The 15,758-nt window shown below is 34.9% G+C and overlaps 1 long non-coding RNA gene across 1 annotated transcript in view; it reads right to left on the bottom strand.

Moving 5' to 3' along the window:
- The window catches only part of LOC105336714 (uncharacterized), a 408,324-nt gene that overhangs the window by 340,356 nt on the left and 52,210 nt on the right, over positions 1-15,758 (bottom strand). The window lies entirely within an intron of this gene.

Raw genomic sequence — 15,758 nt, 5'->3', positions numbered from 1 at the left:
TTCTTTGATACCTGTATCAATAAAATTTTAGGCGAATCTACTTTTCTCATATGTTCTGATCTAACACTATTTATAGAACGGGAATTTCCAAAATGGCTAGAGGAATAAATTATGTATCACATATCGTGTAAAGAAGCTTTTTACTTATGCACACAAACACACAAATCGATTTTTTATTTAGAAGACCAAATTTAAAAACGGGCTTTAATACTTTATGCATGTATTTTTTAGTTTTCAACAACGCAGTTAGGCTAGTATCGATTGCATTATAAACGTATTTATATTTGTACATAAAAAACTAAAATGGAAAATACTAGTTACTGCCTCTTATAATCATATATATCTTGTCAACATTTTATAAAATACGTTCATCTGATATCAAGTCTTTCTTGCCGAGATCACAACAAGCAGAATTTATCTCCCTTTTTATTACTACGCTACAATGTAAACATTGAACAAGCGTTTGACAGAGTAGAATGGAGAACAGCTCATCGGATGACGATAGTGATGTCTTGTCTGAGGGTTCGGATCTCCAGCTATTTAGTGAGCATTAATTTCAAAGTGACAATAATACGCAGCAGACAGAGTCATCAATGGAGCCAGACAGCCAACAAACAAAGGCGACTGATGATGAATTCTGGTCTTACGATCTCCACCCAGTAGACATAGCACCATTTACTGAACAAGTAGGACCAGATCATACTTTACTGTCTGACGATGACTTCCTAAAGTACTTTTATCTAATGATAAACGAAGATTTCTTTGAAACCACGGCTCAGGAGACGAACAGATATGCAGAACAGGAAATGACTCGCAAATATTCCCGCGATTCCATTTGGTACCCCACAACTAGCCCAGAAATGAAAGTTTTCTTTGGGCTGAATATCATTATGGGAGTAAACCACTTACCTCGCATTGATATGTATTAATCGGAAAACCCATTTGTTGGCAAGTAAAACATAATTGCATTGTATATATTGCAAGTAATTCACTCTAAGCCGCCTGTACGATATAAAATACAAAAAATTATTATATTGAAAATAATAGAATAACAAAACCTACTAAAAACAACATGCCACACAGAAAGAGAAAATTTAAAAGAAATACCCCTATAAATTGATACTTTTTGGTTTTCATTCTCACAGGAAATGAAGGGTTCAAGAATGCCTTACAAGAACAAGATTTGAAAAATTGCTGCAGTATCTGCACATAAATGACAACAAGGCTCAAGCACCTGCTGGATCACCGAATTATGACAGGTATCATATGTGATTTTGCTTTTGTTTCTACAATACCAATTTTATTTCTTTTTGTGAGGGAACTTGAATTATTTTTATATGTCTGTTTGCTATTATTAGTTTTTTTGTAAAGATTGTAAATACACATTTATCAAAAAAAAATTAGCAGACAGAAACGTGTGTGCTAAAATATTCACATTTAACAAATACTGGAAATTTTAGATTAAATTGAGAAGGGGTTTAACTTTTATATCATTCATTTCCTCTGGTAATAAAACTCAGTCCCCCAGTATGAGTGATTTTAACCGGGGAGCAAAGTAAACAAACCCTGATAAAATGTAAAACTGGATCATTTTACCTTTAAGATGCGTGAAAGCAATATAAATTGTATTTGGTTTTTATTTTTTATAGTTAACTTCTATTTACATATCATCTTTACTTAAAGCTATACACGCTATAATTTGCGTCAATTTTGAATGACAGTGAAAAAGCATGTGCTTGTCTACTTATAAAAGTTATCCTTAATCTGTAAATTACAATGGTGAATTCCATCTCGTTACAAAGATATAGATTTTTAATTGTTTATTTTTCTGCCAGGAAAATATACCTTTTCATGAATATTGATGAAGGAAGAGCAAACCGACCTCATTGCGCATGTCCGCGGAGAACTAGGTGGTCGTTATTGTTTGCCTAATTAAATATCCAACTTGATTTTTAATATGCTTAACAGTTGTTAATTTGAAATACATACATGTATAATGAGTAAAATACGCTTGCCATTCACGATACCCTTACTTCTGCATTAACACTTATAGGATCTATAAATAGCACATAGGGGAAAAACACAGGTCTACGTCATTTTTTTAAAGGAAGTATTCATATCTACTCACAGGCTTGTATTTTTTTCTTTTGTTTGTACTCGTATATCGGACAAATTTATGCTTTACTGAAAATATCCATCCCTTTGTGAAACTATCACAATTATGAAGATGTTGACCCTTCACCAGTTTTGGTATGATAAGCTAAATTTAGCTGTCGATATCACGTGGTAGATTGATATTCACGAGGAGGCATTACTTTCCTGGCAGGAAAATAAATATTTTTTATTGTTTAATATTTGATATATTTGTTAAGTGATCGAATTGAGCATTATAATTAACAGAATAAAGGTAACTTTTATTAGTAATCAAACACATACATTTTCCCCTTTATTCAAAATTGACGCAAATTATAGCGTGTATAGCTTTAAAAAAAAAAAAACATGAACAACTGGATGTTAATGAATGTCCTAAGTCAAACTGTTGATTTTGAATCAGTGGTTTTGTATTATAGAGTCTTGGCATGTCAAGTTTTGGGCCATTGTTTAGAGTCTTGACTAAAACCTGAATTTTAAAACTAGAATATAAAACTACTAACTCAGTGAACAAGTCTATTGCATGTTTACGTGGAGGCAGACATTCTGTTTGCCGGGGAGGGGGTTGATGGAATCGAAGATCTATTTTTAGTTACTTTTCTTGACATAACCTTGAATTTTTCAAAGGGGTTATGGGCCTGCAGTTTATACCCCCCCCCCCCCCCCCCCAATATACGACCATTACACATCTGTGTATACATATTTAATTGCATTTCAGACTTCTTAAAATCAGACCACTTATCGACATGACAAGAGGAAATTTCCAGAAGTTTTACAAACCAGGGAAGTGTCAGAATATAGATAAAGGAATGATAAGGTACATTTCATGGCGTTTCATCCTTGTTCATATCCTATCTGCTTTCTAAACGCAACTTGTTAGCATTATGTAGTGAGAATTGCAGAGGTCCTGGGTTCGATTTCCGGTCCAGCCATAGTTTTCATTGTATCATTGTGATATGTTCATTCTTCTTTTCCTACTACATTACTTTATCCAGTATGTATAGATTTGCCTATATTATAAGTCAATTCTCAAATTCTTACAGGTACATAATGCACAGCAGTACACGCCAGGAAAACCAATAAAGCGCGGTCTAAAGGTATTTCAATTTAATAACTTAATATCGTAATCTTCATATCTCTTTTTAAAAGCCTTGGATTCCCTGAGTGAACAATGACGCAGTCAAAGTAGGCTAGCACTCTATGATCATTTTTACCCCTTTATTATTATTTATTAAATCAATGATTAGTGTAGATTTGATGATATCAATATATACAGTAATGAAACTGAATATCATTAAATTTTGTTTGATAATTTTCAGAGTTTTATTACAAAAAAACCCTTAGAAAGTTTACTGACACTTATGTGTGTAATTGAAAAATATTGAAACATTAAATACCATAAACGTTATGACACTAAAACTTTTATTCATGTAGATATGGATGAGATGTGAACCAAGTGGCTACACCAATGATTACAGATTGTATCTTGGTAAACATGATTCAATGTGTGGCCCATCACTAGGGGAACGAGTCGTCAAACATTTATGCAAGCCACTGAAGTGGAAAGGTCATCATGTGTTCTTCGATGGGTAAATGAATTATTGTCAGAATGTTTGTCTGTTTACATGCAAGTGAAATTACTTTTTATGAATGACGGCAGAATTTCAGCAACTTTTCTAGAGATGTGTGAAATGCTGGAATGCTACTTCATTTATTTGCAGGAAATATGCCACATTTGTGTTCTTGTGAAATATAAAACTTTAGTATACTCCTACTATTTCTTTACTAGTATGTCTCTGCTATGTTGACAGTTATGTATAAAGCGATGGCAAAAGTTTTCAATTACAATCTTGACTGTGTTTATTCCTGTATTATTCCATTTTTTTTGGGGGGGGGGGGGGGTTGGATATGTTTACATTATTCTATCTTGTCATAGTTGCTTGAGACTGAAATTGGGAATGGGTAAAATTTCAAGTAATGTTTTTGGGGTGAAATGTCAAGATTGTCTCTGATTATTATATAAAGTTTGATGTCTCATTTTGAAATGACTGAACTTATGAATGGAACATAATTACGTGCCTCTTGCTTGTATTCATGTTTTTAACAACTTAAGGTATTCGATGTATAAAAACCACATTTTGTACTTAATAAATGAATGGTCCGATGTTCTTAATGTCATAATATTATTTTGAAGGTTATATCAAATAAAATACTCCACCAAAGGAATTTTCAAAATGTTGATTATGGTCCAAGTAATTAGACCTTGAATTCTGCATTGAAGTCTATGGGAAACATATGTTTCATATCCCGAATGAATCACCAAAGAAAGCATTTTATTGTTTAATTGAACACCTTGATAAAAAATCAGAACGAGACCATCATTTATATTACTTTTTCTTGATCTTTTATTAAAATTTTGACATTAAGTTAATTATATTGTTGGGTTTCTTTTATTTGAGTTGGTTTTATTTAAATTTCAAATATTTCACTTCTATTCCTCTTCTCCAAACTCTTAAATCCTATGGTGTATATGGTTGTGGGACTATAATGACGAACAGGAAAGGGTTTCCCTCACAGCTGAAGAACCCACACCGTCCTGAGAGAGGAGATGCTGAACAAATGCAACATAATAATCTTGTTGTCACCGTATGGAACGATGCTAAACCTGTGCGTAGTTTATATGTAGGAAAAATAAATGTTGTATGTGTAAAAGTCTAGGTTCTGTGCTTATCTGTTTACGTTAAAAAAAAAAAACTTTTGTGAGAATAGAAATGTTTTCAAATGATTCCAAAAGACATGTTTATTTTATTTTTCATATAAATTTAATCTCAGGTTCACATTGCATTTACAACATCTGACCCTCTCGGAGATGGCCCAGCTCAAAGAAGGATTCGGGGTGGTGGTGTTATTATCATTTAGCGCCCACCTGCAGTTGAGCACTACCAACAACACTTCTATGGCGTAGACAGAACACAGCAATACAGATCCAAGTGTCCAGTTGGCCGTCCATCCAAAAAAGTTTTAGAAGTATCTGGTCAACTATTTCAAATTTAACTCCTGTAATCTGAAAGTGGCCAGAAAAATCATATTCCAGCAGGCAGGATGATAAAACGTACGCTCAACTAGGAACCTAGGTCACCTGCTTATTCACAACTTCCAACTCTTTGCACTCCGCTACAAAATGTAGTGCATCACAACCGCAAAGTGAAAGTAGAATAACTAGTACCACTACTTAGCCTTTAGAAATGTTATACAACAGGCAGAAATGTATTTTTTTTTAAAGAATACCCCTCTAAGGATTGGAAGTACACTATAGAGGATAAAAAATTCAACATTGACTGTTATTTTAAAGATATATGATATACGTTATATAGACATTAGGTGACCTGTGGTCTCCCTAAGGATATCTAAGTTATAGGTGACCTTATCAATGTAACACAAAATCCTCCTCATTAAAATATCAAAGTAATTCACCTTCTTACTCTGTATACGTAGGTGGAGCCTGAAGAGAGATGTAATCTTGCCCCCCCCCCCACCCCCCCCCCCCAGCCACCCACCCCATAGACTTTTTACTGATACTTTAATATAATGGTTAAATGATTTGATAATAAATTACATAAGATGGCCTCTGGTTTCCGTAATGGATTCATGCCAAAACAGTTTTGTATGAAAACATATCTGACAGTTTTGAGGCCCGTTAGTGCCGATAACTGTCTGATATTTTTTTCCATACAGAGCTGTTTTTGGCATATATCGAACCTAAATCACTGCTAATTTCATTGTTGATTTACCTGAGATAGTCTGATTTCAAGGATATCAGTATTGTAACCACGAGTAACGGTCTTATTTTAAGAAGCTCACTAATATCGGACTATACAATAAAGACATGTAAAATTTTAGACTGCTGAAACAAAGGAATGACATCAAATTTGTGTTCTAACTTAAGATACATCATACAACAAAGGCAACCTTATAAACTTAATACTCTAGCTAACATCTGGTCTCTGTATTGTCATTACGGAGTAGGTGTTCCCCTGTCTACAGCTGTTGCATGAGGGTTGGAGTTCACCACTTCCCTACCCCCCCCCCCCCCCCCCCCCCCCCCCGCTCCACCTAGCACTTCCCTGGATTTTCATTCATCAAATTAAAACAATATTTAAATTGCATAAATAAACATAGTAAAAACGGACCTTTTGTGAATTGCATCTGAGAAATAAATGAAGACGAGCAAATCGTCACCCCTTCACCCCCCCCCCCCCCAACATCCTTTGACGATAAAAAATAAGGAATAAATGTGATCGAAATGTGTACCGTTTTTGCTTGTTAATAAAATCAAAGTGTAAACTTTTGTGTTCAGTAGATTAGAATAAAATTTTTCACACACCACATTTTAACCTGTTGTCTTCCTACAAGTTATGCAATCTCTGGTCTCCCCAATGATGTACAATATATGGCGAACTCTGGTTTTCGTATTCATTAATATCTTTATGTGACACCTGTTCCCTCTAACAATTAAAATTTTGATAAATAAAGTACGAGTTTTCGTGAATGTTGCAGAATAACCTCCGAGGTCGAGAAATGTTGTTTTGAAATATAAAAGCCGAGGCGTTAGCCGAGGCTTTTATATTTTAAACAACATTTAGAGACCGAGGAAGTTATCCTGCAACATTCACGATAACGATAACTTTATTTCTATTCTACTAACAACCCAGTATTTCTACAGACCGTTTCTCCTTTAGAGAGACGATCTAGGTCATTTTGACGGCTGTTGCGTGTAACCCCTATGGTTTTGTTAGTAATGTTTATATGTATATCGATCAAAGGAATCACATGCAGACGACAGAATTTTTCTTTGGATTTTTAATACTCTTTACTTATTTATAAAATATCTTTGAATCATGTTCCTAATATTTTAAGGGCAATTTAATACGATTATTACTACTACACGTTATAAATTTTATGTAAAAACACGCAGTGAAAATGTGCTAGGGAGGTCCTAGGAAGAGCCGCATTGATCTCTCAAAAATAAACATTTGAGGCAATACACACCGTTTTGACTGGAACTAACACGTGAAATTGACATAGTTTTAAAACTTTTTACGGTTTGAAGTTGTACTTTCATGGCCAGTGCGAGACAAATAGGTATTTCTGATCTGATAATTTACTGATGACGTTCGTGATTTATTGGAGAATAATGTCTGCGGCATCTCTTTGATCTCGGCAAAAACTGGAGTAGAATTCATAATAAACAATATACATATGGTGCATGATTTTCGTCTTGTAAAATGACATAAGATAACCCCTGGTATCCGTATTGATTTTCCCAATATTACATTGATTTAGAAGCTAAGGTGACCTCTGGTCTCATAATAGACATTGGTCTCTTTACAGTGGATGAATTCTGCATGGTAATTCTTATTCTTGTAAAAGAAGGTGGCATCTGATCTTTGTATTGATTAACAATTTACTACAATAATTAAGGTCTAAAGTTGACCTCTCATCTCCTTATTGATAATTCATTAAATTTTACCCCTAGTCTCTCTACCGTGGATTACTTTGGTCTCTCTATAGTGGATTACTTTGGTATCTTCACCTTATAAAATGAAATAAGATCACCTCTGATCTCCTTCTTACTTAACAAAATTATTACGACACATATCTAAGACCTAAAACGAACTCTGGTTTACCTACAATAGATGACATTTTATGATTCTTCATCTTGTAAAATAACATTAAGGGGTCTCTGATTATCGTATTGATTTACAGAATTATTAATAACTACACCAATATATAGAACCTTAAGTGATCGCTGGTCTCCTTTTAGATATCCCAATTAAGGAAACCCTTGGGTCCCCTACAATAGATGACTTTTTTGATTCTCCATCTTGTAAAATGACATTAGATGCCCTCTGGTCTCCGTTATTAGTTAACAAAAATATAACGACATAGATCGATTACCAAAGGTGACCTATGGATTTCTAAGTGGATGGCTTGTTGGGAATCTCCATCTTGTAAAATGACATTAGCTGACCTCTGGTTAACTTATTGATCTTTAAATTATAACTAAACCTTTCTGAATCTTAGGTGACCCCCAATTTCCTTTTAGATATTCCTCTTATAATGACCACTTGGTCTCTCTACAGTGAATTACTTCAGGAAAATGTCTATCTTTGAAAAGAAGGTGACATCTGGTGTTCGTATTTATCAACAAGTTATTACATTGATTTAGAAGTTAAGGTGACCTCTGTTCTCCTAATAGACATTGGTCTCTTTACAGTGGATGAATTCTGCATGGTAATTCTTATTCTTGTAAAAGAAGGTGGCATCTGATCTTTGTATTGATTAACAATTTACTACAATAATTAAGGTCTAAAGTTGACCTCTCATCTCCTTATTGATAATTCATTAAATTTTACCCCTAGTCTCTCTACCGTGGATTACTTTGGTATCTTCACCTTATAAAATGAAATAAGATCACCTCTGATCTCCTTCTTACTTAACAAAATTATTACGACACATATCTAAGACCTAAAACGAACTCTGGTTTACCTACAATAGATGACATTTTATGATTCTTCATCTTGTACAATAACATTAAGGGGTCTCTGATTACCGTATTGATTTACAGAATTATTAATAACTACACCAATATATAGAACCTTAAGTGATCGCTGGTCTCCTTTTAGATATCCCAATTAAGGAAACCCTTGGGTCCCCTACAATAGATGACTTTTTTGAATCTCCATCTTGTAAAATGACATTAGATGCCCTCTGGTCTCCGTTATTAGTTAACAAAAATATAACGACATAGATCGATTACCAAAGGTGACCTATGGATTTCTAAGTGGATGGCTTGTTGGGAATCTCCATCTTGTAAAATGACATTAGCTGACCTCTGGTTAACTTACTGATCTTTAAATTATAACTAAACCTTTTTGAATCTAAGGTGACCTCTAATTTCCTTTTAGATATTCCTCTTATAATGACCACTTGGTCTCTCTACAGTGAATTACTTCAGGTAAATGTCTATCTTTGAAAAGAAGGTGACATCTGGTGTTCGTATTTATCAACAAATTATTACATTAATTTAGGACATAACAGGACCTTTCATCTCCTTATTGAAATTCCATTTAATCTGACCCCTGATCTAACAAATGGATGACATCTAAAGAGTATACATCTTATTTAATGACATTAGGGGACCTCTGGTCTCCTATTGATAAACAAAATTATTGCTACATTAATGTAAGACATAAGGGGACCTCAGGTCTCCTTGTATTTTACTAAATTTGACCCCTGCTCTCCCTACAGTAGATGACTTATTTGAATCTACATCTTGTAAAGTGACATTAGGTGACCTCCGTTAATAATTAACAAAATTATAACGACAGACGCTTTCCAAAGGTGACCTTTAGTGGATGGCTTCTAGGGGTATCCATCTTGTTATGACATTAGCTGACCGTTTTTATATTTAAATTATTTTATTGATAAAGGACCTGAGGTGACCTCTGGTCTCCTTGTGCATAGTTTTACTTCAGGTGACCCCTGGTCTCCCTACCATGGCTGAATAAATATCATGTAAATGACCTAAGGTGACCTCTGGTCTCCCTATAGATATGCAAAATAATCATTTAATTGATATAGGACATGAACTGACCTCTGGTCTCCTGGGTGTTTCTGTTAATGACATACGTTGACATCTTGACTTCATGTCATTTTGAAAAATTAAAACTACATCGTCTTTAGATCCAGGTTGACGTCTGGTAGCCTTTTAGATATTCACTTAGGGTGATCCCTGGTCTTCGCACAGTAGATGGTTTTGGTAAATCTCTACCTTGTATATTGATATTTTGTTAAATCTCAGGTCTCCATATTGACTCAAAGAATTGCAACATCAATCTAAAACTATTGGTGACCACTGGTCCCCTAATCGATTGTTCACTTAAGGTGACCTCTGGTCACCCTACAGTGAATAACTTAGTGAATCTCCATCTTGTAAAATGATCTGAGGTAATACCAGGTAGTCAATGAATGGATGAAAACTGATTAATCTCCATCTGCAAAATGCATCAACCGACCTCCAGTTTCCGTATTGATTTACAAAATCATTACGAAATTTTTGTAGGAATTACATGTAAGGAGGTGACTTCTCTTTCTCTCATAATATTTTTCTTAAGATGATCCCTGGTCACCCAACAGTGGATGACTAGTAATTCTCAATCCTGTAAAATGACAACAGGTGACCCGTGGGCACCCTTCAGTGTATGACTGGTGACTCTTCATCCTGTAAAATGACATAAGGTGACCCCTGGTCACCCTACAGTAAATGACCGGTGACTTTCCATAGTGTAAAATGACATAAGGTGACGTATGCTCACCCTACAATTGATGACCGGTGACTCTCCATTGTGTAAACTGACAGAAGGGAACCCCTGGTCACCCTACAGTTGATGACCGGTAATTCTCAATCCTGTTAAATGACATAAGATGACCCCTGGTCACCCTACAGTGGATGATCGGTGACTCTCCATTGTGTAAAATGACATATGGTGTCCCGTGGGCACCCTTCAGTGAATGACTGGTGACTCTCCATCCTGTGAAATGACATAAGGTGACTCCTGGTCACCCTACAGTAAATGACCGGTGACTGTCCATTGTATAAAATGACATACGGTTATCCATGGTCACCCTATAGTTGATGACCGGTGACTCTCCATTGTGTAAAATGACATAAGGTGTCCCGTGGGCACTCTTCAGTGGATGACGGGTGACTCTCCATCCTGTGAAATGACATAAGGTGACTGCTGGTCACCCTACAGTAAATGACCGGTGACTCTCCATTGTATAAAATGACATATGGTGACCCCTGCGCGGGGGTGTTAAGGAAGCCTATGGACAATTTAGCGTCTTATTTTGACTGTTATATTCAAAATAGTGAAATTAAATAATTATTTTGAATAAGATCAAAAACTTAGTATTATCCTTTAAAATAGATGTCAGTGCAATAAAATCGGGTAGTACATTACTGCCACATCGCTGCATTATCACGTGACAACTATAAATAGCTTACGTATATTCCTTAACATAAAATGAGATAGAAGAACACTACCTCGCGGTTTAAAAAATAAAATAATTATACCAATTGAAAGCAAAACATCTCAGTTTAATCAAAACCGCTGCTAGAATCCTATGTTTTTCCTCATTAAAAAGTTATTAATCCAGTTCTTGTAAAACCTTCCCAACTTTTATATAGTTTGCACGAAAAACGGCAAAATGCATCAAAACAACACACAACCTGTGATTCTAGCAGCACTTTTCAATTTAAGCATTGATCAAACTAACGATACGTATAAAATTTCAAGTTCAATATATACGGGGTAGTGTTGTTCTAGTTGGATTTTTATATCGTAAACAACGACAGAGGAAAGCCTGGCCGAGAAATAAAAGCAAATTTACATACCTTTTAGCGAATGATTGATTAAACTAACATCTCCTCCAGTATTCTTATGTTCAATTCTCAAGAAATCACACCACAATACTTTATTAGAGTTCTTAGATTAGTTATATTTTGAATATGTTTACAATGCTTTCCGATCAAATTCACACGACATTCAACTTTTAGTCATGACGTCATCAATGTGTAAATCTACGTAATACAAACTAATTTCTGGAAAAAAATTGTCTTCAGTATTCTTTATTTGATTTTGATCTACGTTTCGTTGCTTAGATATTTGAATATGTACATAATAATTAAGATTTGTGATTTCACGGAATTACATGTAACTCAGATTCCATATGCTTCCTTAACACCCCCGCGTGGTCACCCTACAGTGGATGACCGGTGACTATCCATTGTGCAAACTGACATTACGGGACCCCTGGTCACCATACAGTGGTTGACCGGTGACTATCCATAGTGTAAAATGACATAAGGGGACCCCTGGTCTCCGTATTGGTATAAAGAATTAATAAACAGTGATAAAAAAAATCTTAGGTTACCTCTGGTCCCTTTAGGCATATTTCAATTAAGGTGATCCCTGGTCTCCCTACGGTAAATGGCTTTGGTAAACTTCACCCTGTATATTGAAATATTTATTAAATCTGGTCTCCCTATTGACTCAAATAATTACAACATCAATCTAAAACCATTGGTGACGTCACTTATTCCTTTTTCACTTAAGGTGATCTATGGTTATCCTACAGTGAATAACCTTAGTGAATCTTCATCTTGAAAAATAATCTCTGAGATAACACCTGGTAGTCAATGAATGGATGAAGACTGATTAATCTCCAATTTGCAAAATGCATCAACTGATCTCCAGTTTATGTATTGATTTACAAAATGAGTACGATATTTGTGTAGGACATAAGGAAGTGACTCTTTCCCTTTATGATATTTCACTTAAGGTGACCCCTGGTCACCCTACAGTGGATGACCAGTGCTTTTCCATCGTGTAAAATGACATGAGGTGACCCCTGGTCTCCGTATAGGTAAATAAAATTATAACAAAATTAATCTAGGACCTAAAGTGACCTCTGGTGTCCTTACATTGGATGCCTTTCTTGGGAATCCCAATCTTGTAAAATGACCTTAAGTGATGTCTGATTTTCGGAACAATTACATCGACAATTTAGAACCTTAGGTGACCTCTGGTCTCCGTATTGATTAACAAAATTATTTCGACATAGGTCTAAGACCTAAGGCGACCTCTGGTTTACCTACAATGATTTTTTGATTCTTCATCTTGTAAAATAACATTAACGGATCTCTGATCCCCATATTGATTTACAGAATTAATAATTACTACATCAATTTAGATCATTAGGTGACCTATGGTCTCCTTTTAGATATTCCACTTAAGGTGACCCTTGGTCCCCCTACAGTAGATGACTTTTTTTGAATCTCCATCTTGTAAAATGACAATTGGTGCCCTCTGGTTTTCGTTATTAATTAACAAAATTATAACATGGATCGATTACCAAAGGTGACCTTTGGTTTTCCTACAGTGAATGGCTTCTAAGAAATATCTATCTTGTAAAATGACATTAGGTGACCTCTTTTATATTATTTTTTGGTTTAATTTTTTTTATTTAGGACCTGAGGTAACCTTTGGTCTCCTTGTGCATATTCTTACTTAAGGTGACCCCTGATCTCTCTACCATGGCTGGATATCTATGTTGTAAAATAACATAAGATGACCTCTGGTCTCCATATAGATAAACAAAATAATCATTTCATTAATTTAGGACGTGAAGTGGCCTCTGGTCTCCTTGTATATGTTCTTGTAAATGACATAAGGTGACATCTGGACTTGTATCATCTAAGAAAATTAATACTACATTGACTTAGGACCTGGGTTGACGTCTGGTCGCCTTTAAATATTTAGCTTAATAAAGGTTAACCCTGGTCTCGCTGCAGTGGCTGACGTCTGGTGAATCTCTATCTTCAAAGTGACATTAGATGACCCTTGATCTCCTGCTTGATTAAAGAAAATAATACTTTTTTGATTGACGACCAGGGGTCACCTCATGGTTATTCCATTCAAGGTGATACCTCAAGATCGGGTCTCCCTATAAATTGTAACAAAATTATTACTTTTTTTGAATTATTAATTAGGAGCTGATTTTACCTTTGCTCTTCCTACTGATGTTTCTCTGAAGGTGACCCTTGGTCAGTTGCTGAATCTAGTGAATCTCCATCTTCGAAAATGACTGACTCTATAGTTTAGCAGAATAGTTACTACATTGAATTAGGACCTAAGGTAGCCTCTGGTCTCTTTATGGATTTTTGACTGACGTCTGGTCAATCTCTTTCTTAAAAAATTACATATAGTGACCCATGGTATCCTTATAGATAAACAAAACATTTCTTCATTGATTTGGGACCTCTGGTTTCTTTAAAGATATTCTACTTAAGATGACCCATGATCCCTACATTGGCTGGTAAATCTGCATCTTCAAAATATTCAGAAGGTGATCCATGGTCTTTCTATAGAATATATGACCAAACATTACAAATACATTGATACAGTGATTGACTTTTGGTGAATATCCGTCTTCAAAACTACATTAAGATAACCTTTGGTCTCCCTATTGATTCACAAAATTATTACTTCATTGATCTAGGACCTAAGATGGCCTCTGGTGTAATTGTGAATAGTTTAGTTTAAGTGACCCATACTCCTTAGATTAACAAAATTATTTTATTGGTTAAAGACCTAATGTTACCTTTGGTCTCTTAATGGATATTCCACTTAAGGGGACCCCTGGTCTTCCTACAGTGGCTGAATTATGTTGAAGCTGTCCACCTTGTAAAATGACATAAGATGAACTTTGATATCCCTATAGGTGGACAGCATTTTATTTCATTAATTTAATACCTTAAGATGACCTCTAGTCTCCTTACAGTGGCTGACTTCTGGTGAACCTCCATCTTCCAAAATGGCAAAATGTGATCCCTTGTTTTTTCTATATTAATAAAGTTATAACTATATTGATTAAGGACCCATGGTAACCTCTGGTCTTCTTTTGGATAATCTACTTAAAATGATCCCTTAATTTTCTACAGTGGATGCCCTCTGGTGCAGCCTCCTTAAAGGGGCATGGTCACAATTTTGGTCAAGTTCTATTTTTATGTTTTTATCATTTACAATGCTTTTTGCAGCGTATTTGTCTATCTTTTTATTTTTTCTTAGCATAGATAAACAGTTCCTAACATTTAACACATTCGTTTTAGGTTTAAAACTGAAATTTTTACTTCTGCGTTCAAAATGTTTACAAACGCTTTGTTTACATGGCGAAGAATTTCAAGCTCTGTAATTCGCTGATAACTCGACAAATGACACTCAAATATCGTTTGCCTATTAAAAATACCTTTCTGAAGCATTGAAAATATTAAAATCAAAAAATAATTGTTGACCAAAATCTGACCATGCCCCCTTAACACATTATTTTTTTTAAAGATAGAGATGGGTGGTCAACGCAATAACCATCAGATCTGCCTTAAATTTTTGAAATTACGTTTTAAGCTAAAAACCTTTATTTGGTAAAGAAAAATTCCATATAGATATATTAACCATAAAAAGTTGAATATTTTTCTTTATTGTATGTAGAATTTTCTTATAAAGGAGATCAATCCAGTACAGAAATGGTCAAGATCATCGAACCCTCATAATATGACCTCTGGTCTCCCTATAGATTAACAAAAAATTATTACTTCAGTGATCTAGGACCAAAGATGACCTCTGGTGTCATTATAAATAGTTCACTTTAGATTAACAAAATTATTTTATTGGCAACCTAAGGTAACCTCTGGTCTCCTTATTGGTGTTCGAAGTAAGGTGACGATTAGTCTATCTACAGTTGCATCTTGTGAATTAATCTCTATCTTCAAAAATGCATAAAGGTCAGACCTCTGTTTTCTTTTGGATATTTCACTTAAGGTGACCTATGGTCTCACTATATAGATTAATAAGATTATTATTTCATTGATTTAGGACTTAAGCTTATAAAGGTGACCTTGGGCCTCCTTATGGAAATTCTACTTAAGGTTAAGGTAGTCTCCTACAGTGCCTAACTTTTGGTGAATATCCACCTTCAAAAATGAC

The sequence above is a fragment of the Magallana gigas genome, chromosome 1 (assembly GCF_963853765.1).
Source record: "Magallana gigas chromosome 1, xbMagGiga1.1, whole genome shotgun sequence".
NCBI classification, from domain to species: domain Eukaryota; kingdom Metazoa; phylum Mollusca; class Bivalvia; order Ostreida; family Ostreidae; genus Magallana; species Magallana gigas.
The sequence above is the reverse complement of the archived record's forward strand: the minus strand, read 5'-3'. Positions and strand labels throughout refer to the sequence as shown.